At 39.0% G+C, this 26976-nt stretch overlaps 1 protein-coding gene and 1 non-coding gene across 8 annotated transcripts in view; one reads left to right on the top strand and one right to left on the bottom strand.

The window, feature by feature from the left end:
• Positions 1–26976, bottom strand: part of PEAK1 (pseudopodium enriched atypical kinase 1) — a 241051-nt gene that overhangs the window by 151701 nt on the left and 62374 nt on the right. The window contains exon 2 of one of the 7 annotated variants that reach the window (XM_054592028.1): positions 26179–26250. The exons of 5 other annotated variants lie outside the window; for them this stretch is intronic. The gene's annotated coding sequence lies outside the window, so the exon portion shown is untranslated. Of the gene's footprint in view, positions 1–12154; positions 12733–26178; positions 26251–26976 lie in introns of those variants that run through there. One more of the 7 variants, XM_054592030.1, reaches the window with a different exon arrangement.
• On the top strand, positions 5302–5433 carry LOC129085831 (small nucleolar RNA SNORA13). The gene has a single exon (XR_008530765.1). It is a non-coding gene; the product is annotated as a small nucleolar RNA SNORA13 (small nucleolar RNA).

The raw sequence follows: 26976 nt of genomic DNA on the forward strand, positions 1-26976 counted from the left end.
ATTAAGTTCACAAGTTGCATATAAAATTTTTTGTGTAGTTATATCAACATGAAGCAAATTTGTTGGTATGCCAAATTTTATGGAATGTGAATATTCACATTTATAAATACTGTACTGAGGTAATTTAGAGAACCTAATATGAGGCTTAAATAGTGTTGAGCACTGTCTTGCTACAGTTAATTATATTCAGATTCTAAGAAAAATAAGTGATACTGGAAGTATGAAAAAAATTAGTATGTTCATGAAAGCTTGAGAAGCAATGATTGTAAATATAATTAACTATAATAAATACTGACTAGGTAATGCTCAAAAGTGGTCTAAAGAGGTAGAAATGAGCCAACAGCCAATAATGCATCAAGGAAGAAAGATATTTTCAAACATGTCCATCATTTGATTAATTCTGAAAATTGTAAATAGTAGCATTTGCTTCACTAGTTAAGTGCACTTTTGCACCAATTGTGACGTCATTATTCCACGGTTTCAGTCCTACCTGGTGAGAATTTAGTTTAATCTCTCACCTTTTGCTCTTAGCTAACAACCAACCAGTCAGTTTTACCTTAGGCTGATCAGGGCCAAAGGGCCACAGAATAATCTGTGGGGATGAAATGCACTTATAAGCAAAAGTTTTCTTCAACCAAGTTCAAGGTTTTCCTATAATTTAATACAGTAGCAGGCAATATGGACATTACCCCCACAAAATGCAATTTTCCACATCAATAGTGGTCTCTAATACTATAGCTGAAGAAAAGGATTTATGGATTAATGTCAAGGAATAAGACCTTATAAAAAGATCCTACTTTTATTACACACCTAGCCACTACCCAAATCATTAACTAGTGGGGAGAGTGATAATGCATTTGATTGTAGAGAGAATACTTAACTAAATCCATTAGGTAACTGATGATAAAATTATTACCACTGTCTTGTTATATAAACTAAAACATAAAATGATGGATGGATCCCTCCTCTGACAGACAGTTAAAAACAATCTACTCATAGAATCTGAAAAGATGACAATGAGTTCATGTTAAAGAGAAAATAGCCTAATTTGAAAGATTTTTTTTAAACTTATTTTATTGGCACTAGCCAGGCAGCTCAGTTGGCTAGAGTGTTGTCCCAACAGGCCAAGGTTACAGGTTTAATCCCCACTCCAGGCACATACATGACTCAACCAATAAATGCATAAGTAAGGGGAACAACAAATCGATGTCTCTCTAATGAATAAATAAAATATTTAAAAAACATTATTATTTTCATTTGTTAGGTTTATAAAGCACTCATGTGCAACAACAATAAAGATGGCCTCTGAGTCAAAATCTTACTCAGATATATGTTAAGGGGAATTTTCTCAAGCCAATTTGAATGCTTCTCTTATTTTCTTCGGGTTATTCTGTATCACTTATAAGATATCTGAGTCAAAATTCTCAAAAAGCTTTAAAAAATAGGCAGTACATCATTTTTCTACTTTACCTTCAAAAATCTTTCTAACCAAAGAAAAAATAAATTCAGTCCAAGATATTGTGACAGTGTCTGGTTTCTCATTCTAGACTCTTCTACTTTAAAATCTTATGCAAGGAACATTCTTGTATCCCACAACAGAAAGGACAGAAAGAAATTGTTGTCACCTAGCTAATATCATAATGCAGGAAAGTAACAGTGATATAATTCAATGTTCAAATTACAATAAATTTTTCTTAACTGTATAGTTTTTACTAATATGGTGTTCTATCTGATGGTGTCTTCCTTCTTTGCTTCTTTTCTCCTTTAGCATAACTGCTTAAAAAAAAAAAAGACTGATTTGTCTAACTTACAGATAGTTGGTCTGCCTAATTTGAGTAAGCTCTAAAAAAATGCTGTTTTAGAAAGGTCCAATTAGTTCTAAACAAAGGCTTTCAGTTCTGTAAGCATGTCCTAGAGATACTTCCTACAGGGATAATCCAATATTCCCTGTAGTGCTGTAGTGTATAAAGGGGAAAAGGAAACTGCAAGTGAATGCTCACATTACCAGCTGGACTCCCCAGAGTTTATAACTTCTGACAGCACTCGCAAGAAATTTCCACTGAGCTGCTATTCCAGCACTTTCTAAGATTTGCTCAATTAATGCCATCTGTCAGGAGAGGGCTGTTTAAAAACATACATTCACTCTATCATGAAATCTGGAAAATATTTTCTCCATAGTGATTTTTGGTCTTGCCCATCTATGTCAACTTCCACAGTTGTACTTTTCACGTTTAGCTGGCTGGCAGCCTCTCAGCTGGCATCTACCTCTAAGCCCTCCCACTCTATTCATATTGTCACTAAAATAATGTTCCTCAATTAATTTCATCATGTAACTTGCCTGTCCAAAAATTACAGTGACTCCTATTTCTCAGCATATCAAACTCAAATTTCTTAGCTGGGGGCTTCAAAATCCTTCACACTTAAAATCAATTATCATCTCCACTTTATTTATGAGAAAATTGAAGAACTTTGAGATAACGTGCATACGGTCATGCAGTTAATAAAGGAGTTATGATTTCAGCCTAGGCAACCTAGTTCTAAAGGTTATACTCTCAAAGCATTATACTACATTGCCCATGTTAAGAATTTGGTTACAAAATTTAATTGTCAGTTAAATTGACCTGAGATGTTTCAAAAGAAATCTTTATTATTATCATTTACAAATTCACAGAGATCAACCTTCTAAGCATATAATGAGAGTTGCCAGTACAAAGAATTAGGCATCCATGTCCATTCATTGACAAAAAAAACACTGTTCCACGATTTTGTAACTAACATGTGAATGTTACCTTGCAATCTCTCATACAGGTCTCTGGATATTTCCCCAAATACATTATTCTTTGAAACAGTTAACTTCCTTTGTATGTTCACCCTTAGCCTATACATAGTAGATACTTAATATATTTCACTTATTCTTGTTACACTAGGATGGTTGTTCAGATAAACTATAATGTCAAGATTCCAGCTTCTGAGAGTCAAAGATTTCTGAGTGTATAAGGCGGTGAAAAAGATTTTCGTCTATTCATATCCTAATCTGTCATTTCTCTATTTCTTTGTCTAAAAACAGTTGCGGTATTAAATTTCCGTATATGGTCCAGAAATATGCTGTGGTACAATCTCAGCAGAAGATTACCATCCCCCTACCCCACAAATCAAATAGCTAAGCATAATGGAAAAAGTAATCCTAGAAATAAAAGAAGTAGAAAGGCTACAATAAGCATGCTGTTATATAATCTCCAGCACTTGAAATGTTTAAATTGGAAACATTTAATACATTACTGTTTTCTCTATAGATAAAACCAACCGAGTAAATAAAGGAGGAGACCCTTCCTTTCCAGGGCACTGTGATTGTACCTTTCATGAGAGAAAACAGCTAGCCCATAGCCTTGTTAAATGCTTGGCAAAGTTCATGTATATTACATTTCATGCTTAGCATTATGTTCTGAGTATGTAATCAATCCTTAACTAAGATGAGGAATCAATACTTTCTTTTAATTCTGTCAGGTAATGCTATGCAGACAGAAAGGTCTTAATAACCAGGAATAGAACAGTATCTCTCCACCTTTCTCTTAAAGTTTTCCACCACTACATTGTCAGTTAAATTGACCTGAGATGTTTCAAAAGAAATCTTTATTATTATCATTTACAAATTCACAGAGATCAACCTTATAAGCATATAATGAGAGTTGCCAGTACAAAGAATTAGGCATCCATGTCCATTCATTGACAAAAAAACACTGTTCCACGATTTTGTAACTAACAACTATGTCACAAGTTCATAATATACCAATATACCTATTTTTAAAATAAGACAATGGATAATGTTGGAACCAGAAATAACTGGCTATTCCAGATGATGATACTTATTTTCTTCACCATTATTTTCTAAGTTTTCCAAATACAAACTTGGAAGAAAGTTAAAAGCCCAAGGTGAATCTGTCTAACTGGTGCCAGTGAAACACCATATGTTACAGGTGAAAGTGGGGCTCTTATAGTATCCAAAAAAAATTTCCTGAGACCCACACAGGAGGATGCAGCTCTGTGGTTCAGTTTATTGATGATGAACAATTAAGAGGGTTCCCCTTCTGATTTCCCAATGTTCCATCTCTTTCCATTTCACCAAGGACAAAGTCCAATCTTGTCTTCGGTAGGATGCGGATAAAGGCCACTGCCCAGAATTTCTGCTCCATACTAAAGTACTATCCGGTCCAGCATCCAGCTAGCTTAGTGTGTTTCCATTTCAGGCTCCCTCTTGGAGACTGCATATGGAGTTGCATGGCCATGAGTCATATGGCTGCTAGGATCACATGGCCATGGAGAAAGGACACGCAAATGCATGGGCTGAGTGTGGGTTACGGGGATGAGGAGAGAGAGAGAGAAGAGGAGAGAGAGAGAGAGAAAGAGAGAGAAGGAAAGAGAGCAAGAGATTCTTTGTTCCTCTGGGATTATATTAGCTTGGCTGTAGGGCTTTCTCAATATGACCAATCAGTTTCCCCAACTTTCTGTGTGCTCTGGGTGGGTCCACTTCCCAACCAATTGCTTCTTTCCCCAGGCTAGACTAACCAGCACCTTCCCCTGTGTCATTTGACTTCTCCTTACACAAGTGCTCTCGTCCCCTACTCCCACCTGGAAATCTGGTACAGGAGAGGGGAAGGGAAGAGTGCTAATCCCCTTGGTGGAACAGATACTACAATCCCCTGGGATGTGAAGGCTTATTATGCTTCTCAGTTTATAAAACTGGATGTCTAGATCCCTTTACTCCATTTTTCTAGCTAAATATCAGTGGTAACATAATTAAAAGATAGCTGGAGGAAGTTCTGGATAAATATTCTTGTGGCTGCAGATGGAGTTACTATGAGAAAGACCTCACTCTTCCTATCTCAAGATGAAAACTGAGGAACTCCACACTATCATAATAATAATATCTATCTCTTATTGGATATCAAGCACTTCTTTTCTATTATCCACTTTGACCCCCCGAAATACCTTACAAAGTACTATCATTCCTATTGTATAGACAAGGAAATTGAGGTTCAGAGAGATTAAGTAATTCAGTCATAGACCTAGGTCTGGATTCATACGCCTAGATTCTGGCAGATTTGGACCCTGGACTCGGGTCTGTCTGACTCCAGAGTCTATGCTTCTTTTAGTTTTACTATATGGAAGTAGTTCTCAACCTTTAGTGCCTCTCACAATCTGTGATCTTTTGCAGAATACAGTTGTGTGGGTTAAATCTCCACAGATCCTAAACTAGCTGATCTGAGCTGGCACCTATTATCTTTATTTTTAAAAGTTGTTCATAGTCTTTGTGTTGCCCACTCACTTTTGGTCACTAGTAAATGCGGCATCAAAAAAGGAGTAAACTAAACACTTTGCTGACCATTCCTTCCTTGAATTGGTATCTTTGGTTTAGCAGCTGCATAAGCAAGAGTTTAAAAAGAAAAAAAAGTAGTTTAGGTGCTTCTGATGTACCTCAAAGTGTAATAGGCAGTTAGGCATGAACAGAACAAGAACTATAGGTCAGGTACAGAAGGTCACAAGGGCGAAAAGCCCAAGGTGCCTAGCCACAGGCAAAACTGGGAAAGCAAGGGCCTTACGCCCAGGGTAACCTTTCTCCCCTAGCATATAGCTAGCTGGTCATGTGTTTTAGACCCCCTGACTTTTCATATCACTGGTTATGGGGTTTTGACCCTCCCCTGATCTTTCCTCCCAGGCATGTCACTAGTCATATGGCAGACCCTTTAGAGGAGGAATGAAGAGGCCAGAGAATAGCTTCATTTGACTCCCATACAAGTGCCTGCATGACTACTCTCTTAAACACTAAGTCCTCAGGACTATGAGGTCCTGACCGGCATCAAATACTCTTGGTATTCTCAAACAAAGCCTCAGGTCCATTTACCACAGAGACAGGGGTTTGGTCAAACTAGAGATAACATCTAGGCCTCAGTTGTATTTCAGCTCCAGGCTCAGAAAAGCAGCAAGGCCAGGTGGGGTGATGCCATGGCTGCCTCAGGACCAGCTGAGGTGACTAATGACTCCCTGCCCTGGCGCCAACCAATCAGTGGAGAACAGACACTGAAAGAAACCACCCGGAAAACTGATGAATATTCTATTGACGTCTTCCCTGAAACCTCCCATAGGGTCCCCACTTTTTGCAAGTGAATAAAGGCCCTCAAGACAAATGACTTGGAGAGGCTCCTCTCCAATGCTCTCTCCCTCTCATCTGCCCCCATGCCTCTCCCATCCATCCCTCTTCAGCACACCTGTGCCTTTCCCTATCCCCTTCTTTCCCAGCATGCACTCTCTCTGAAGCATGCCAGAACTTTTCCCCATCTCCTTCCCACATATCTTTGCTTTCTTTCGCCTACATTCCAAGAGCCCTCCTTTTGCCTCTGTAACTTGTTTTATGAGCCCATGCAGCCCAGCTGGCTCACGTCTTCTATAGCTCATTTCTCCTACCCCTGTGATGTTCTAAATAAACTTTGCTTGTATTTGAGTCTTGGCTCTCAATTCTTTCCTGGCCAGAACTCAAGTGTCAAGTTTGCTGAACTGAGGTCCAGTTGCTGGTAACATTCTGGTGCTGTTTTGCCACTAACAAAAATAGTTGTAGTTATTGCTAGACTGGAAAAAACAACCATCAAGAAAACCTAGAAGTAATTTCTTTGTTTTCAGCAAATTTCCTTTTCTAACTATATATTTTGTAGGCATCCATTAAATCATCCAATTTTCTATCACTATGCAAATAACAAGCCTGGAGTAGTATAAGTGATAAAGAGGCCCATTTACTATAGAAGGAACACCAAACAAAAATTGACCATTTTCCATGAATAATCTACAAATTGTGCAACATACTGACATAAGTAGATAGAAAAGAAATGTTGCTCTAATATCTCAATATAGCACATATTTTGGATTACAGAAAGAATAAAGCCTCACAAATTGACAAAATAATTTCAAAAAGCTCTGGGCTTAATCTTCATTATCTTATAATTTACAGAAATAAAAATTAAATACTTTAGATACAACTGTTATAGTAGAATGAGTGGCCAGAGCGAAAATAAAGGCCGGGCTTTCACCATTGCAGTCTAACAAAGAACTTACTATAGGAGGCTAGGAGCAAAAGCTCACCTGCTGACCCAGTAACCCTGAGCCTGGTCCAATAAGGCTGCCAGATGTTTTGGACAACCAGTGAAACAAATCACAATAATGTAGGAGTATTGAAAGTCTGTGTGTAACATCTCCACTAGCTGGGAAAAGGAAACCTTGAGGCTGTGTAATTCATCCCAAGGCCTGGAAGGGAGAAGGGAAGGAGCTTCACAGAAAAAAACCCATAAGAGGACTTTAGTTAACTGCCTGCCTCCTGTCACGTATACAAAAATGAACAAATAGAGTCTCGAGCAAGATAAGGATTTGGGCTAACAGACCCACACCCGTACCTACATTTAGGTAGTCAAGTCTCCTCCAGAAAACTGGCACCACCTTTACCTGCCAATTAAAATGTAACTTCCTCACTCCCACCCTGCCCTACCTATGTAAGTCCTGAGAACAAAGGCCTCTCGTCTCTTTCTGCCACAAGGGCGGGGCGGGGGGAGGGTTAGGGGGGGACCCTGTGCACTAGGCCTCTGGCCAAAGGGGAGGCCTTTGGCCTCTCTTTTAGCCACCCAGCCTTTGGCCACTTGGCCTCTGCCAACCCTACTTTTGCCACCCGTGCTCTAGCCACCCTTGTTTTGTTTTCCTATTAGAACTTAGCATTAATAAACTTTGCTTGCATGCTAGTAAGCTCACTGGCTTGTAATTCTTTACTATGTCCGTGAGCAGAACTGAGTTTCTGGGAGTTTCTCTTGTAATACAACTATCTTTAAAATGTTTTATTGCTATGATTAAGTACTCATGAATAAGATGGCCCTGGTTTTAGATCCTCATTTGACAGTCAAAACCAGCTTGACTCTCCTCCAGGAGACTTGGTTCTGCCACAAGGGACTATACATGTATCTTCTCTATGATTTGGGATGTTAACAGCCCTAGAACGTTCAACCTTTTACTATCAGGCTACTCAGGTGATTCTCATTCCAGCAGCTCTTCAGAACCTACTTCTTCATTCTCAACCAGTCAACCCTCTAGAAATCCATTCTGAGAGTCTGGATTACTCAATAGAGATCAGCTGCCACGTCTCTAGGAATGAAAATAATTTCCAGGATCTCAAGTAAATTTAAAAAAATACAAAAGGCAGATCACTTCATTGGGATTTACCATCTCTCTGAACCTACAGAGACATCCTTATTCAAAGAACATGTAAAAGAATTTTTCTGGACTAGATAACAATTTTGTTTACAGTATACTTGCTATGTAAAAATGCCCTATCAGTCACAAAATGAAGAAAGGCATAACTCTGTTGTAACCAGGGAAAATCAAAGACTATCAAATTTCCTGATATTTATCGACTTTAAGAAAACTGCCATTTTCAAATAAAATTTATTCTCATATCAAACACTCTGATTAAGGGCAAAATACAGGTCGGGGCTCACCTATGCCTGTGCCAACCAGGAAACCCCAGGGCCAGCAAACCCAGTGGACAACTACAGACCACTTCAAAGTACCACCACCCTGCCCCTGCACAGCAGATCTGCCACGGATGGCAGAGGCTGGTGGTAAGGGGTCACATCCAATCCTTGAAGCTCACTGGCTTGAGTAAATTCAACCCACTGATCTGCCAACAGCAACCAAGGCTCACAAGAGGAAGGAGTATTTCAGCTCACACAAAGGGCACACCTCAAATGCCCAGCTTGGGTGATAGAGGGAGCTGTGCCACTGGGCCCTACACATCACATATTAGGCCATATTACAACACACGGAGTCAAAGCAGCTCTACCTAATACATAGAAACAAACACAGGGAGGCTGCCAAAATGAGGGGACAAAGAAACATGGCCCAAATGAAAGAACAGATGAAAACTCCAGAAAAAGAGCTAAACAAAATGGAGATAAGCAATCTATCAGATACAGAGTTTGAAACACTGGTTATAAGGATGCTCAAGGAACTTAGTGAGGCCTTCCAAAACAAAAAGGACCCAGTCAGAAACGAAGGACTCACTAATTGAAATACAGAACAACTTACAGAGAAGCAGCAGAGTGGATGAAGCTAAGAATCAAATCAATATCTGGAACATAAGGAAGCAGAACACCACCAATCAGAACAAGAAAAAAAAAAAAAAGAGAATACAAAAATGAGGACAGTATAAGCAGCATCCAGGACAACTTCAAGAGGACCAACATTTGCATCATAGGGGTGCCAGAAGGAGAAGAGAAAAAACAGTAAATTGGAAACCTATTTGAAAAAAATAATGAAAGAAAACTTCCTTAATTTGGTGAAGGAAATAGACATTCAAGCCCAGGAAGCACAGAGGGTCCCAATCAGGTTGGACCCAAAGTGCATCACACCGAGATACATCATAATTAAAATGCCAAGGTTTAAAGATAAAGGGAGACTCTTATAAGCAGCAAGAGAAAAGTAGAGAGTTACCTACAAAGAAGTTCCCCTGAGACTGTTAGTTGATTTCTCCAAAGAATCTTTGCAGACAAGAAGGGGCTGGCAAGAAGTATTCAAAGCAACAAAAAGCAAGGACCTACAATCAAGATTATTACTCTATCTAGCAAAGCTATCATTTAGAATGGAAGGGCAGATAAAGTGCTTCCAGGAGAAGGTAAAGCTAATGGAATTCATCATTATCAAGCCATTTATTACATGAAATGTTAAAGGGACTTACGAAAAATAAGACCAAAACTATGACCATTAAAATGACAACAAACTCACAACTATCAATGACTGAATCTAAAAAATAAAAACAAAATAAGCAAACAACCAGAACAGGAACAGAATCATAGGTATGGGATCATCTGGAGTGTTACAAAATGGGAAGGGGAAGGGAGAAAAAGGGGAAAATGGTGCAGAAATCAAGAAGCATAATTGGTAAGAACAAAACAGACAGTAAGATGTTAAGAATAGTATACGTAAGGGAGAAGCCAAAGAACTTACATTGTTCCTGTTACACGGGTGACCCATGGACATGAATTAAGTGGAGCAAGAATTGGTAGAAGGAAGGGAGGTTGTGAGTAGAAGGGAAAAAAATAGGACAACTGTAACAGCATAATCAATAAAGTATTCTGAAAATAATCCAGTGATCTTGTTAAAAAATTGGACAACATGATTAAATGGGATTTATACAACAATGCAAGGATGGTTCTGTATCTGTAAATCAATCACTTTAATGCACCACATTAAAAAAAAAAACAAGGAAAAACACATATATCATCTCAATAAACGCACAAAAGCCTTTGACAAAATTCAACACTGATTTAGGATACACACTATAGAAAAATGTAGATTAAAAAAAGCATATTAATAATAAACGCTGTACATAACACAGCGATAACAAACATCATACTTAATGGTGAAAACCTAAACACTTTCCAAGATTAGAAACAAAAACAAAACAAAACAAAAGGATGCTGACTAGCACCATTTTCTTCAACATGGTATTGGAAGTCCTTGACACAAGAGTCAGACAAGAAAAAAAAATAAAAGCCATCCACATTGGAAAGGAAGAAGTAAAACAGTCACTTTTTGCAAATGACCTAATACTCCTAAATACATGATCCCACTTCTGGGAATACATCCAAAGGAACCCAAAATACTAATTTGAAAGAACATAAGCATTCCTATGTTCACTGCAGTGTTCTTTACAATTGCCAAGATAAGGAAGCAGCCCAAGTGTCCATCATTAGATGAGGGTACAAAACAATTATGGGACTTTACACAATGGAATACTACTAAGCTGTAAAAAAGAAGAAAAATTTAACCCTTTGTGACAGTATGAATGGACCTGGAGAACATTATGCTAAGTTAAATAAGCCAGTCAGAGAAAAGACAAATACCATATGATTTCACTCATATATGTGAAATCTAATGAACAAACTGAACTAATAAGGAAAATAAGGACAGACTTATAGATGGACAGCTATGGAGAGGGGGTAGGGGTGGGAGGAATTGAGCAAAAAGAAAAAAGAACTCATGGACATCGACAACAGTGTGGTAACTGCTTGGAGGAGGGGCATATAAGGAGACTAAATGGTTATGGAAAAAATACAATAAAGATAGATATATAAATTAAATAAATAAATAAAAGGCTTAAAAAAAAGAACACAAGATATTGATGAAAGAAACATAAGACAACACAAATAAATAGAAAGGGCATACTATGTTCAGGTATTGGACAAATCAATAGTGCTAAAAATGTCCATGCTTCTGAAAGCAATCTACATGTTTAATGTAATTCCTATCAAAATAGAAATAACATTTTTCACAGAGCTAGAACATGTAACCCTGAAATTTATAAGAAACCACAAAGGTTGCAAACTGCTGAAGTAATCTTGAGAAAAAAAATACCTAAGTGGGAGTTATCATGCTCCCTGATTTCAAACTATTCTACAAAATGATATAATCACAACAGTATGGTACATGCACAAAAACACATGAATCGATGTATCCGAATATAGATGGAGCCCAGAAGTAAACCAACACCTATTTGGTACATTAGTTTAGAAGAGAGCTAAGAACATACAATGTGGATATGTTCTTATCCATACAAAAGGATATAACAGTCTCCTTTTTAATAAATAATGCTGGAAAAACTGGACAGATACATGAAAAAATAAATCTGGATCACTGCCTTACACCGTACAAAAAATTATTTCAAAATATATTAAAGATTCCATGAAGGAACTGAAAGCATAAAATTCCAGAAAACAACATACTTAGTAAACTCTCTGACATTGGTCTCAATAATATCTTTTTTGGATATGTCACCCTGGGAAAGGGCAATGAAAGCCAAAAAAACAGTAAACCAAAAACCAATAGGACTACATCAAACTAAAAATCTTTTGTGCTGAAAAAGAAACCATCAATAAAACAAAAACGCAACCGAATGAGAAAAGACATTTACAAATGATATATCTGATAAAGCGTTAATGAACATAAAAAACACCAAAGCAAAGAAAAAAACAGCAGATGATCCAATACATAGTCTGTCCAGAAAGTATCCATCCATGTACTACATAATTGGAGACATTTATTGAAGAAGATACAAGAAACATTGTACATGAGGACAATGATGCCTCAGTCCCCGTCAAGTAGGCACCTTGGGACCTCACACAGTTCTCCCAGTCGCTATCAGCTGCTCCATCATATTATCCTAAATCATTGATGGTTTGCAATCTCTTCCCTTTTAAAGGTGATTTTAGTTTTGTCAAAAGCTAGAAGTCGCGGAGTGCCAAATCTGGACTGTAGTGGGGCTGAGTCACCTGGATCATTTGATGTTGTGCCAAAACAGTCTGCACAAGACGTGATGCATGAGCAGTCACACTGTTGTGATGAAGCTGCCGATCATTAGTTGCCCATAGCTGCAGCCTTCTGAATCATCCAAATAATTCCCGTGGAGAAATGTTGAAGCTAACACAAAATTTGATGCAGATTCACTGCTCAACTCACTCAGTCATTTTGAACAGATGGCCACAGAGAATACATACTCACTTAATGGAGTCTACCATCCCCAATGACTAGTACAGTGAAGTCATCATTGTTCAGGCATCTTCATTCCAGTCCAATCTTCTTGGCTGCCAGGTTACATAAATGTTGCACAAACCATTCTTGTTATATTAATAATGGCTGCACTTTTTCCAGACAGACTGCTTAGTTTGCCATTTTTTATTATATTTCATTGTTTATGCTATGACACTTGTCTCAGCTTATCACCCTTTGCTCCCCCTCTACTCAGTACCCCCAACTCCCTCAGGCAAGCCCCACACTATTGTCCATGTCCTTGGGCCATGTTCTTTGGCTACTCTATTCCCTATGCTGTACTTTACATCCCCATGACTGTTCTATAACTACCAATTTGTACTCTTAATCCCTTCACCATTTTCCCTTCTCCTCCCAACCCCCTCACATCTGGCAATCATGAAAAGGTTCTCTGTATCTATGATTCTGTTTCTGTTCTGCTTGTTTACTTTTTTTTTTACAATTAATTATTGATTGATAGGCATTTATTGTCATTTTATAGTTCATATTTTTAATCTTCATAAACGCCTTTTAACAGTTCACATAATTCATATAATAAGATGTTCAACATCATTATTCATCTAGAAATGCAAATGAAAACGACAATGAGGTATCACCTCACACTTGCCAGAATGGCTATCATCAAAAAGGCAATAAAAAATAAGTTTTGGAGAAAGTGTAGAGAAATGAAAACCCTTATGCCCTTTTGATAGGATTGTAAATTGGTACAGTCACTATTTAAAAAAAGAAGGGAAGAGGTCCAAGATAGTAGCAGAGTAGGTGGACGTTACATTAACCTACTTGCAAGTCCAAACTTACAGAACAATTAATCTGAAGAACCAACTGCAGACTATCTAAACACAAGTCTCATAACCAAGGATTTACAGAAGAAGCCACATTTAGACTGGTACAAAGGGAAGAGATGTTAAAAAAATAATAATAATAAGCTGGCCCAAACTCACATGTGCCAGCTGAGAATTCAAGCGATATTTCATCTGTACAGGTTCCCCTTAAAAAGTGTGAGGACTTTTTTCCCCAGCCAGAATACGAGAGGTGGGAAGAAGAGTACACATAACATCTGGCTATGGAAATCAGTTGGACTTCTGTACTCAAATGAGAAACCAGAGTCTTCTAGAAACCCAGGTGGCCACTTAAAGGGCCAACACACAAAATCTTGTTCACAGTCACTCACCCTGGGCTCTGGCTGAGGGAGGGCGAATCAAAATGGACTGGAGACCATGAAAGGACAGACTGGGTTTTGAGGCTCCAGAGAGAAAGCTGAGCTGAAAAGACAGCCACTAGGATCCCTGTGCTGAGTCCCTTTCCCACACCAGCCACAAATGTCACCTTTCCAGGGTCAAAGACTCACCTCTATACTCCTGGTATCAACCTGGATACAGACTTCACTCTCTGTCAGCCCACCCTGTCAATTTCACATTCTGCAAAGGTGTCAGCTACCTGAGCCATTAGTGTAGACTTTCTTGGAAGGCTCTTGAGAGCAAACTCAGGGGGTATCAGAGACTGAATGTGTGGTACTGGTATGGAAGGCTATTTCACAACCTTAAACCCTCCCTCGTAAGCAGAGTGCCAAAGCAGTACAAGGCCCTTATGCCACATCCACTAGCCCTATCATCCTGAAACCCAGTGGCCCTACCCTGTCAAGCTCATGCTCTGCAAAACTGACAGCTGGCTGTGGCCAGCCTGGTCCTGTGGTGCAAATTCTGTTGGAACACTCTTGAGACATTCCAGGTAGGCTCAGGGAGAAACTAGTATGTGTGGCTCTAGGGCAGGGGCCATTTTTCTCTCACACGCCTGACCTGTACTGACACACCTGGGCTCGGCCCTCCCTTCCTAATAGCAATTGTTGGTCTATACAGCCTGACACACTCTGCTGACATCATTCTAACGACTTCCTGAGACCCTGCCCAACTACAGGGGTCAGCAGGCACCCAGAGGTTGACCTACGTGTACCCTTCAACTTTTCTCAGAATGGCCTCAGAACCAGCACAGGGACCAAGTTTAAATCTGTATCAATCTGGTAAACAGCACTCGCCCCTACCTGGTGACTCACTGAGGACCTAGAGGATGCAACTCACATTGTGCCATGGGCCCTTTCAGTGAATGAGCCTAAAAGGCAGCTAGCAGGCAGAGGCAGATCTCAGGGTTCCTTGGGCCTTTTGCTGGCCTCCCCATGGGGTCGGTGCTGGTAGAAGACAAACTTGGTGCATAGGTTGGGCCCTCCCATGCACGCACACACACACACACACCCAGCGGAGGCAACCACAAACTGGATGGCTCTGTAGCTTCAAACACGTACTCTGACCAGTCACAACCAGCACCTGACAATAACCTGCAATGGAGTTGCTAAGAAGAGGCCCCAGTGCCAACACACACAGTTGGAGGATTCAAACCACATCTGAGCACAACCCAATTACCTCCACAGGCAGCAAGCCCAAAAGAAGATCTCAGCAGATACCATACCTTGATGGGGCAAATTCCACTTAATGGGGTCAGGCCCCACACAGCACTGCTACATTGTCTCATAGTCAGCCAGCCAAAAGGGTTAACCCACCCACAAATAAGCCAACACAACTACCACAGAGGCATTCACAGAACCCGTACAGCAACACTCCTAAAGCACCTAGCTCAACTCATCAGGGAAGTTGCACTACTGAGCCGCACAAGAAACCTACCACATAAGGCCACCGTAAAAAGACAGTGAAGCATAGAAGATCCACCTAATAAACAGAAACACAAACAGACAGAAAGGAAAAATAGAAAGGCAAAGAAATATATTCCAAACAAAAGAACAAATAAAATTCTTCATAAAAAAAAAAAAAACTCAACGAAATAGAGGTTAACAATCTACCAGATACAGAGTTCAAAACAATGTTATAAGAATGTGAGAATACGGTGGAGGAGAGGGTGGAAGTCACACTGACCTCCTCCCAGGACCAAACTGGAAATGCAACCAAATTGTGGAGAAATCACCTGGAAAACAATGGAACGATAGCAAGAGAGGAGATTTGGAGCCTTGGACGACAGACAGTGGAATCGGCTTTTGCACATTCTAACGGGTGACAAGTGCGATGGAGGCTCGAGAGGGTGGGCTGGGTGCCCATGGGTGCCAGCACCAGAGGGATATGAAACAGCCGGTTGGATCCCCCTAAGAACAGGGTCTGAATCATAAGCAGGGACCTCTAGACTACAACATCTGAACACAAATAAGAACACAGACAAAGACAACTGCGAAAGCATAGTGGTGCTCTCTGCCACAGACAGGCAGCCAGAAAGGTAGAGACGTTTAGAGGGTCAACGCAAAAATTTGCAGTGGCAGCCACCTTCCTTGGTCTCTGGGCAGAGGAAGGAGCAGAGTGGGATGAAGCCTGAGGAAAGATTGGTGAGGAAAGCTTTGCGGAGAGAACTGAGAAGGTGGCCAGCAGGGCCCCAGTGATGACTCACCTCCCACTCCACAGCTTCCAGCTAGCTCAGGCATAAAAAAAACGACAACAGCTCTGCCCTCAGAACACTCTGCCTAGGAGTTGCTTGTAGGCCTGGGTACTAAGTGCAGAGCGGCCGGCAGACATAGTGGACCCCTAGCTAAAGGGGACACAGAGCTGCCTAGAGATGCACTTGAGGAGAGACGAGGGACTGAAGAGTTGGGGAGAGAACTGAGGGAGTAGCCAGGGGGTTCCCGGTGCTAACTACTGCCCCATTCCACAGTCTCCATCTTGGTCAGGCAGACCACACCCCTGAGTGGCAGCAGCCTGTAAGGACAGGATAGCCCCGCCATCAAAAGGCACTGCCCCACCCTATGATGCCTAAGCCTGACAGCTGAGGGCAGAGTGACTAGATTAACAACTGCAGGAGACAGACAAAAACAATAGATTCCTGGAAGTCTCAAACAGACTACCTAAGGGCAGACTGGGTCAAAAACTGACATCACCAATAGCAGACCCAGAAAGAAAAGAAAAACAAACAAAAAAAGTCCCGCCTACTTCCATAGAAGTTCACACCACAAAGTCAGGTAATCAACACAGACCAATTTAAGAAGCAGAAGCCAAAAAAAAAAAAAAAAAAAGAAGTAGAAGAAGAAGACTCTCAAAAATAATGGGAAGGAAAAGAAACACCCCCAAATGAAGGGAAAGGAGGAATCCCCACAGAGACAACTAAATGAAATAGAGGCAAGTAAACTAGCAGACACTGATTGAAAACAATGGCTCTAAGGAGGCTCATTGACCTCAGCGACCTCAAACAGAACTATGAGAAACTACAGGAAAACTACGAGGAGCTTACTGCAAATGATATCAACATGAAAAACGACATAGGAACTAAAAGCAAGAGACAAGAGGAAATGAAGAATACAATTTCTGAACTGAAGAACACAGTAGAAGGAATCAAAAGCAGGCTCGATGAAGCAGAGGATCAAATCAGTGAGCTGGAGGACAAGGTGGAAATAAGCTCCTAGAAAGAGCAAGAAAATGAAAAAAGACTCAGAAAGAATGAAGAGGCTTTTAGGGAAATGCAGGACAACATGAAACGTAGTAATATCCATATAATAGGGATACCAGGAGAAGAAGAGGAACAAGGGATAGAGAACCTGTTTGAAAAAGTAATGATGGAAAACTTCCCAGTTAGAGGAGAGAGAAAGTCTGACAAGTCGAGAAAGCACAAAGGGTCCCATTCAAGAGGAATCCAATGAGGCCCACTACAAGACAAATCATCATTATAATGGCCAATATCAAAGACAAATAGAGAATCCTAAACACAGCAAGGGATAAACAGGTAGTAACATACAAGAAAGCCCCAATACGGCAAGCAGCTGACTTCTCACCAGAAACACTACAAGCCAGAAGGGAATGGCAAGAAATATTCCAAGTCATGAAAAGCAAAGGACTACAACCTAGACTGCTCTACCCAGCAATACTCTCAATTAAAATGGAAGGTGAACTAAGGAGTTTCCCAGACAAAAGTAGACTAAAAGAATACATCTCCACCAAACCAGCACTACAAGATATGCTAAAGTAACTGCTTTAAGAAGATGAAGAAAAAGAGTGAGAAAGAGAACACAGGTACAAAGGGTAAAAAATGAGTAAGTACCAATCAATAATAACTTTAAATGTAAATGGACTAATTGCCCCAATGAAAAGACACAAGAGAGCTGAATATAATAAAAAAACATGACCCACACATATGCTGCCCACAGGAGACCCACCTCAGAACAAATGACCTACACAGATTGAAAGTAAAGGGTTGGAAAAAACTATTCCAAGCAAATGGACAGGAAAAAAAAAACAAGGGTAGGTAGTAATACTTATATCAGATGAAAAAGATTTCAAAACAAAGGCCATAAAAAGAGACACAGAGGCAAACTTTATAATACTCGAAGGAAGAATCCATCAAGAAAACAAAAACATCGTAAACCTATATGCACCCAACGTAGGAGCACCCAAATATATAAGGAAAATATATAAGGACTTCAGGAAAGATATAGAGAGCAGCACAGTGAAACTAGGGGATATTAACACCCCACTGTCAAAAGTGGATAGATCTTCCAAACAAAACATAAACAACAATATTGTGGAACTGAATGATGCATTAGATCAAATGGACTTCACTGACATATACAGAACCTTTCATCCCAAAGAGGCAATATACACATTCTTTTCAAACATGCACGGAACATTTTCAAAGATAAGACCACATGACAGGACACAAAACAAGTCTCAACAAATTCAGGAAAATTGAGATCATAACAAGCATTTTCTTAGACCACAAGGGCTTGAAACTGGAAACGAACCTCAAGGAAAACCCCCGAAAACTTTCAAACTCATGGAGACTGAATAGCACACTATTAAACAACGAATGGGTCAATAATGAGATAAGAAAAGAAATCAAAACATTTCTGGAGACAAATGGAAATGAACACAGAACAGCTCAAAACCTATGAGACACAACGAAGGCAGTCCTGAGAGGGAAAATCATAGCAACACAGGCCTACCTAAAACAGATGGAAATATTCAAATAAATGAACTAATCCTACAATGTCAAGAACTGAAGAAATAACAACAAACAAATCCCAGAGCAAGTAGAAGAAAGGAAACAATCAATATCGGAGCAGAACTGAATGACATACAGACTAAAAGAACATTTCAAAGGATTAATAAATCCAGGAGCTGGTTCTTCGAAAAGATAAACAACATCAACAAGCCTTTAATCAAACTCATCAAGAAAAAAGAGGGAGGACCCAAATAAATAGTATCAGAAATGAAAGAGGAGAAATTACAACTGATACTTCAGAAATACAAAGAATTGTAAGAAATTACTATGAGCAATTATATACCAAGGAATTTGAAAAACTCGATGAAATGGACAAATTTCTAGGAAAGTATACTCTTCCAACACTGAGTGAAGAAGCAGCAGAAAGCCTGAACAGACCTATAACAGCTGGGGAAATTGAAGCAGCAATCAAAAAACTCCCGGCACACAGAAACCCTGGACCACACAGTTTCACAGGAGAATTTTACAAAATATTTAAGGAAGAGCTAATCCCTGTCCTTCTCAGACTATTCCAAAAAATCCAAGAAGAGGGAAGACTCCCCAACTCTTTTTATGAGGCTGGCATCATCCTAATCCCAAAGCAAGATAAAGACACAACCAAGAAAGAAAACTACAGTCTAATATTGCTGATGAACATAGACGCTAAAATCCTAAACAAAATATTGGCAAACCACATCCAGCAATACATTAAAAAGATCATCCCTCATGATCAAGTAGGATTCATCCCAGGGATGCAAGGATGGTTCAATATACACAAACCAATAAATGTAATACATCACATAAACAAAAGGAAAGACAAAAACCACATGATCATCTCAATAGAAGTGGAAAAAGCATTCCATAAGGTACAGCACCCATTTATGATAAATATACTCTGCAAAATGGGAATAAAGGGGGCATATCTCAACATAATAAGGCTATATAGGAAAAACCTATAGCTAACATCATACTCAATGGGCAAATACTAAAAGCTTTCCCACTAAGATCGGGAAAAAGACAAGGATATCCGCTTTCACTGCTAGTATTCAACATAGTATTGGAAGTCCTACCCATAGTGATCAGACAAAAAAAAGAAACAAAAAGCATCCAAATGGGAAAGGAGGAAGTAAAACTATCATTGTTTGCAGATGACATGATAGTGTACAAAGAAAACCTATAGACTCCTCCAAAAAAAACTAGTCGACCTAATAATTGAATTTGGCAAAACAGCAGGATACAAAGTCAATATTCAAAAACTGAAGGCATTTTTGTACACCAACAATGAAATAGCAGAAGCAGAAATCAGGAAAAAAAAATCCCATTTGCTATAGCAACAAGAAAAATAAAGTACCCTGGAATAAATTAAACAAAGGAGGTAAAAGACCTGTACGCAGAAAACTATACAACACTGAAGAAAGAAATTAAGGAAGACACAAATAAACGGAAGCATGTACAGTGTTCATGGATTGGAAGACTTAACATCATCAAAATGTCCATAGTACCCAAAATAATTTATAGATGCAGTGCAAGTCCTCTTAAAATACCAATGATGTATTTCACATACAACAGACATTTCAAAAATTTGTATGGAATCTTAAATGACCCCGAATAGCCGGTGCAATTTTGAGAAAGAAAAACAAAGTAGGAAGGATCACAATACTGGACATCAAACTATATTACAAGGCCACCCTAATCAAAACAGTCTGGTACTGGCACAAGAACAGACACATAGATCAGTGGAACAGAATAGAAAGCCCATAAATAAACCCATGACTCTATGATCAATTAATATTTGACAAAGGGGGCAGAAGCATAAATTGTTGTAAAAATAGCCTCTTCAACAAATGGTGTTGGGAGAGCTGGACAGCTACATGCAAAAAATTGAAATTTGATCACCAACTTACGCCATACACAAAAATAAACTCAAGATGGATAAAAGATTTAAATATAAGTCAGGACACCATAAAAGTCCTAGAGAACATTGGCAGGAAACTCTCAAATATCCCACGTAGCAATATTTTCACAGTTATGTCCCCTAAAGAAAGGGACATAAAGGAAAGAATAAACAAATGGGATCTCATCAAAATAAGAAGCTTCTGCGTGGTTAAAGAAAACATCAGCAAAATGAAAAGGGAGCCCATTGTATGGGAAAATATATTTGCCAGTGATACCTCGGACAGGGGTTTGATCTCCAAAATCTATAAAGAATTCACACAACTCCACTACAAGAACACGAACAATCCAATTAAAAAATGGGCAAAGGACTTGGGCAGACACTTCTCCAAGGAAGAGATACAGAGAGCCCAGAGACATATGAAACGATGCCAGCATCACTAGCCATCATAGAAACGCAAATTAACACCACAACGAGATACCACTTTACACCAGTCAGAATGGCCATCATAAACAGATCAACAAACAATGGATGCTGGCGACGTTGTGGAGAAAAGGGAACCCTAGTACACTGTTGGTGGGAATGCAGACTGGTGCAGCCACTGTGGAAAACAGTTTGGAATTTCCTCAGAAAGCTAAAAATTGAACTACCTTTTGACCCAGAGATTCCACTGCTGAGATTATACCCTACGAATCCCAAAACGCCAATTCAAAAGACACTCTGCATCGCAATGTTCACAGCAGCACAATTTACAAAAGCCAAGTGTTGGAAGCAACCTAATGCCCATCAGTAAATGAGTGGATCAAAAAACTATGGTACATTTACACAATGTAATACTATACAGCAAAAGAAAGACAGAGCTTCTACCCTTCGCAACAGCATGGACGGCACTAGAGAGCCTTATGCTAAGTGAAATAAGCCAGGGGGTGAAAGACAAATACCGTATGATCTCACCTTTAAGTGGAACCTAACCAACAAAACAAATGAGCAAGGAAAATATGACCAGTTACACTGAAAGGAAAAAGAAACCAACAGAGTCAAGAGGGAAGGAGGGAGAGGGTGTAGGGGAAGGGAAAGGAAGGGTCAAGTCAAGGAACATGTATAAAGGATCCATGAACAAAGCCAAAGTGGGGAAAACTGTGGGAGGGAGGTGGGGGATGGGGGCAGGGGAAAGTGGTGGCAGGAAGGTGGAGACAAAAGATTTTAATAAAAAATAATACATACATACATACATACATACAGTTCCTCTCCTTTCAGAAATCCATAATCCATTCACTACTCTAATAAACATTTATAAAGTGCTTATTCTAAGCCAGGTACTGTGCAAGGCCCTGAGGGTACAAAAACAAAAAGTGGTTGCCAGTCACTCGGGGGAGGAAGGGATGGGGAAAAACTGCTTGGTGGATCTAGGGTTTCCTTTTGTGATGATGAAATGTTTTGCAACTAGATAGCAGTGGTAGTTGCACAACATCTGAATATGTATTAAATGCCAGTTGAATTGTTTACTTTAAAATAGTTAACTTTTTGTTATGTAAATATCACCTAAAAATAATCATAAAATAAACAAGAAAAATGGCCAAAAAAGAATGTTAAAGGTAATCAAAGAGAAAAATGGATGAATTCTGTGAGAACTTAAAGAGACAGCAAACACTTTAAAAAATGGAGAAGTCACAGAAAAGAAACAGTCAGAACGGTACAATACAGTATCCAATGTGAAGAATACATATGAAGGAATCAAAGCAGGTTAGAGAGAAGAATGAATCAGTGATCTGGAACACAAGTTAGCAGAAAACACCAAATCAGAGCAAAAAAAAAAGTTGTTTTAAACAAAATGAGTTAAAGTGACTTTTGAGACAACAGGAAGTATAACAACATTTGAGTTTTAGGGATATCAAAGGTGAAAAGGGAGTAGGGATTGAGAACCTAGTTAAAGAACTAGACTTCTGGCCAGGATGGAGGCATATAGGTAGATCCACTTTGCTTCCTTGCACAACAAAAGGGACAACAATAAATTTAAAAACAAAAAACAACCACAACTGCCAGAAAACCAAGCACCATGCAACTCTGACAACCAAAGAGTTAAAGAAGAACCATTCATCCAGACTGGTGGGAGGGGCAGAGATGGGCCCAGGTGCAAGAGGAAACACAGCAAGACAGCTGACTGGGTAGGCGAGGCAGTGGCTGGCAGATGGGGCAGTCCCATATTCACTTGCGAATAAACTAGGAGGAACAAATGGGGAGCAACACAGACCGAGCAACCCAGGGTTCCATCATGGGAAATTAAAGCCTCAAAACCTCTGGAGGTAAAAACCTGTGGGGGTTGTGGTGGCAGGAGAAACTACTAGCCTCACAGGAGAGTTTACTGGAGAGTCACAGGGTCGTAGAACATATACAAACCCACCCACCTGGGGATCAGCACCAAAAGGGCCTGATTTGCTTATGGGTAGCAGGGGAAGTGACTGAATGCGGGCTGAGAGCCAAGCAAGCAGCACTGCTCCCTCTCTGATCCCTCCAACATACAGCCCCACACAACACAGCCAAGTGGGTTGCCCTGCCATGGTGAAAACCTAGGTCTCCGTCCCTTACAACATAACAGGTGTGCCGAGACAAAGAAATAGGGCCCAAATGAAAGAACAGATCAAAACTCCAGAAAAAGAACTAGGCGACAAGGAGACAGCCAAAGTATCAGATGCAGAGTTCAAAACACTGGTAATCAGGATGCTCACAGAAATGATTGAGTGTGGATGCAAAATAGAGGAAGAAGCGAAGGCTATGCAAAGTGAAATAAAGAAAAATACACAGAGAACCAACAGTGAAGGGAAGGAAACCAGGACTCATATCAATGATTTGGAAAAGGAGGAAGAAATGAACATTCAACCAGAACTAAATGATGAAACAAGAATTCAAAAAAATGAGGGGAGGACTAGGAACCTCTGGGACAACTTTAAACGTTCCAACATCAGAATCATAGCGGTGCCAGAAGGAGAAGATAAAGAGCAAGAAATTGAAAACTTACTTGAAAAAGTAATGAAAGAACACTTCCCTAATCTAGTGAAGGAAATAGACATACAAGTCCAGGAAGCTCAGAGTCCCAATCAAGTTGGACCCAAGGAGGAATACACCAAGACACATCATAATTAAATTACCCAAGATTAAAGATAAGGAGAGAATCTTAAAAGCAGCAAGAAAAAAGGAGACAGTTACCTAGAAAGGAGTTCCCATAAGACTATCAGCTGATTTCTCAAAAGAAACCTTACAGGCAAGAAAGGGGCTGAAAAGAAGTATTCAAAGTCATGAAAGGCAAGGATTTATATCCAAGATTACTCTATCCAGAAAAGCTATCCTTTAGAATGACAGGGCAGATAAAGTGCTTCCCAGATAAAATAAAGTTCAAGGAGTTCACCATTACCAAGCCCTTATTATATGAAATGTTAAAGGGACTTATCTAAGAAAAAGAAGATGGAAACTATGAACAGCAAAATGACAACAAACTTATATAACTATCAACAACTGAACCTAAAAAACAAAACAAAGAAACAACTAGAACAGGAACAGAATCACAGAAATGGAGATCACATGGACGGTTATCAGCAGGGAGAGGGTGGGAAGACAAATGGGGTAAAAGGTACAGGGAGTAAGAAACATAATTGGTAGGTACAAAATAGACTGGGGGAGGTTAAGAAGAGTACAGGAAATGGAGGAGCTAAAGAGCTTATACGTATGAGCCATGGACATGAACTGGGTGGGTAGGGGATGGGGTGAATGCTGGAGGGAGGGGGATGCACGGCAGAGAGCGATAAAGGGGAGAAAAAAACGGGAGAACTGTAATAGCATAATCAATAAAATATACTTAAAAAAAGTAACTGAAGCAAACTTCCACTCACTGTAAAAGTCTTAACTGGTTCCCCGCCCCCCCGCTCAGCCAAAAAAAAAGGGCTAATGCAATCCTAGGCCCTTACGTACAAGATGGGAAAGTGGTCAAGTATGCCTATGTGCTATGCTTGCCACCAGCCTGATAAAATAAATGCCTCATTTAATGATGTGGGCAAAATCTACAACGTGACAGTTTATAGAGCATACAATTCAAGTATTTTTAATGTTACTAAAAAGAAACACCAGTCTCTGCCTGGCTGGTATGGCTCAGTGGATTGAGTGCCAGCCTGTGCACAAAAAGGTCACAGGTTTGACTTCCAGTAAGGGTACATGCCTGGGTTGCACGCCAGGTCCCTGGTAGGGAGTACACAAGAGGCAACCACACACTGATATTTCTCTTCCTCTCTTTCTCCCACCCTTCCCCTCTCTCTAAAAATAAATAAATAAATGAATAAATAAAATCTTTTTTAAAACCCAAAAACGATAGTTTCTGTGAGAATAACACAAACAGAGATCAGTAAACTTTAGTCAGTGTCTTGGACAGAAAGGCAGATGTCACTAAGGAGAACACAGCAATTAAGTCAACAGAAGAGGAAAAGGCAAGAATCACAAGACAATTATGAATCATATGTCTAGGGGCTTATTTTTGCCAGGGGCTTCACATACTTCCAATTAGTTTTACTTGGCATATTAATTATAAATAAAATACCAAAAGAGAATTTTCTAATGACAGGAATTTAATGATAATGTAAAATCTGATACTTTTACATTATTATTTTATAATTTAAATATTCAATAATGCATAACTATTTTGAAAGTCATCAATAAAATATACATTACATTAAAATCAAGTTATTCAGAACACTACTAAGGTAATGACAGAATCTTTAAAAATACACAAAGGAAAAGGTATATAGCTGAAAGAAGGATGAATATGTAGTTTTAATAGAAATTTTGAACTTACAAATGGTGACATACCAATCATTTTGGGCTACTTACTTGCACATAGAAAAATCATCTTTCAGTCATGCTATAGAAAGTTTCAGAGCTATCAAATTAAAAGAAGCTTAATTATCTAATTTCAAGTGTCCCATTAACCTAACATCATCTTTAGCAAAACAATGCTATTGCTACATTAGTTAGTGAAAAATTCTTGAAGGTGACAAAAATCTCAAAGAGCATCATGTGTTTATTTAGAACAAAATCAAGGAAGACCAGACTGATTTCTTTGGTTATTACTAAACTAGAAACTAGAAAAGACAAAAACAAAGGTAGTAATAAATTTTAATTTTAATAAAACGCTTTTAAAGCCTCACTAATCCTAATTTGAAACAACCATGTAAATTACCTTGGTTATCAGCACTACCATATGAATTTAAACTGAAAATGTATATAAAGAATAGTTTTGTGATAGCAACAGTACCTACCATTTATTGATCACCTATATAGCATACCAGACAGAAAGCAAGGTTAATTTTCACAGCAAACTTACAAGGCAGATAATATTATCCCTAATTTAGATGATGAATCGATGCTAGGAATAATCTTGCCAAGGTCAGCTAGCAGAGTAAAGACTGAAACCACTACTCCACAGATCCTGTGTTATACCTACTACCTGATGAAACAGCCTCAATGAAATTGAAGTTCCATGGTGTGCAAGCACTTCTAAATGGATTAGGACTACGGGTCCATCACCCCAACAGATGTTAATATCGGACTATCTAAGGAAAACAATATAATTTAGTAATTATATTTCTGACCTGATTTTGGAAATCAAAAATGATGTCAGTCAGGCTCTCAGAAAATTCTATCTTCATTAAATTCACTTCGATCTAAATGGTAAAATAAATAAATAAATAAATTACTAAACACTTAGATGCAAAGGTAGAAGAATGTTCAGGAGAAAAACAACAAACAATAGAATGTAAATAATTTTACACCTTTGGAATCTTGCATAAATGAAGTTCTAAATGGGATTTAGACATTCATAACAGAAAATCAAAATAAGAACCAAGACCCACAGTCATTATAAATAAAAAATATGAAATTCAATAATGATAGATGCAGTATAGAGTAAAAACTATAGTTTAATGTAAGGTTAAAATAGAGTGAATGATAAAATAATGAGAACTTGACTAAAAGAAAAGTACTGAAAAATAACTTTTCCCCAACTTTCGTGAACACCTATAACAAATTAAGAAGAAAATGTACTGCTGGTTTTAAAAAGACAGTAATCCTGAAAATCTCTCTTCCAAGAAAAATGACCAAAATAAAATGAAATGTAAAAAGTTACTACACACCTAAAATAGGCACACAAAAAAGTCTGATAGATGAGTAAAAGGTTTGGCTAAAAGAAGATGAAAAGTGAAAATGAGGGGGAAGAAAACCTAAGTTTAGAAAAGACTTTCTCCAAGTCCCTTCTCATGTAAATAGTACATGCTCTTGATGTTCTTTACTAAAAGCAAACTACTTAAAAATAAATTTCTCTGGTAGAAATCTCTTCATGATGTGCCCCAAGAAATAGCACATCTCTCTCAAGAGAAGGCCTAACAACCAAA

This window comes from Pteronotus mesoamericanus, unplaced genomic scaffold (genome assembly GCF_021234165.1).
Source record: "Pteronotus mesoamericanus isolate MK-2021 breed Mesoamerican mustached bat unplaced genomic scaffold, CSHL_Meso_final scaffold_31, whole genome shotgun sequence".
In the NCBI taxonomy this organism is placed as follows: domain Eukaryota; kingdom Metazoa; phylum Chordata; class Mammalia; order Chiroptera; family Mormoopidae; genus Pteronotus; species Pteronotus mesoamericanus.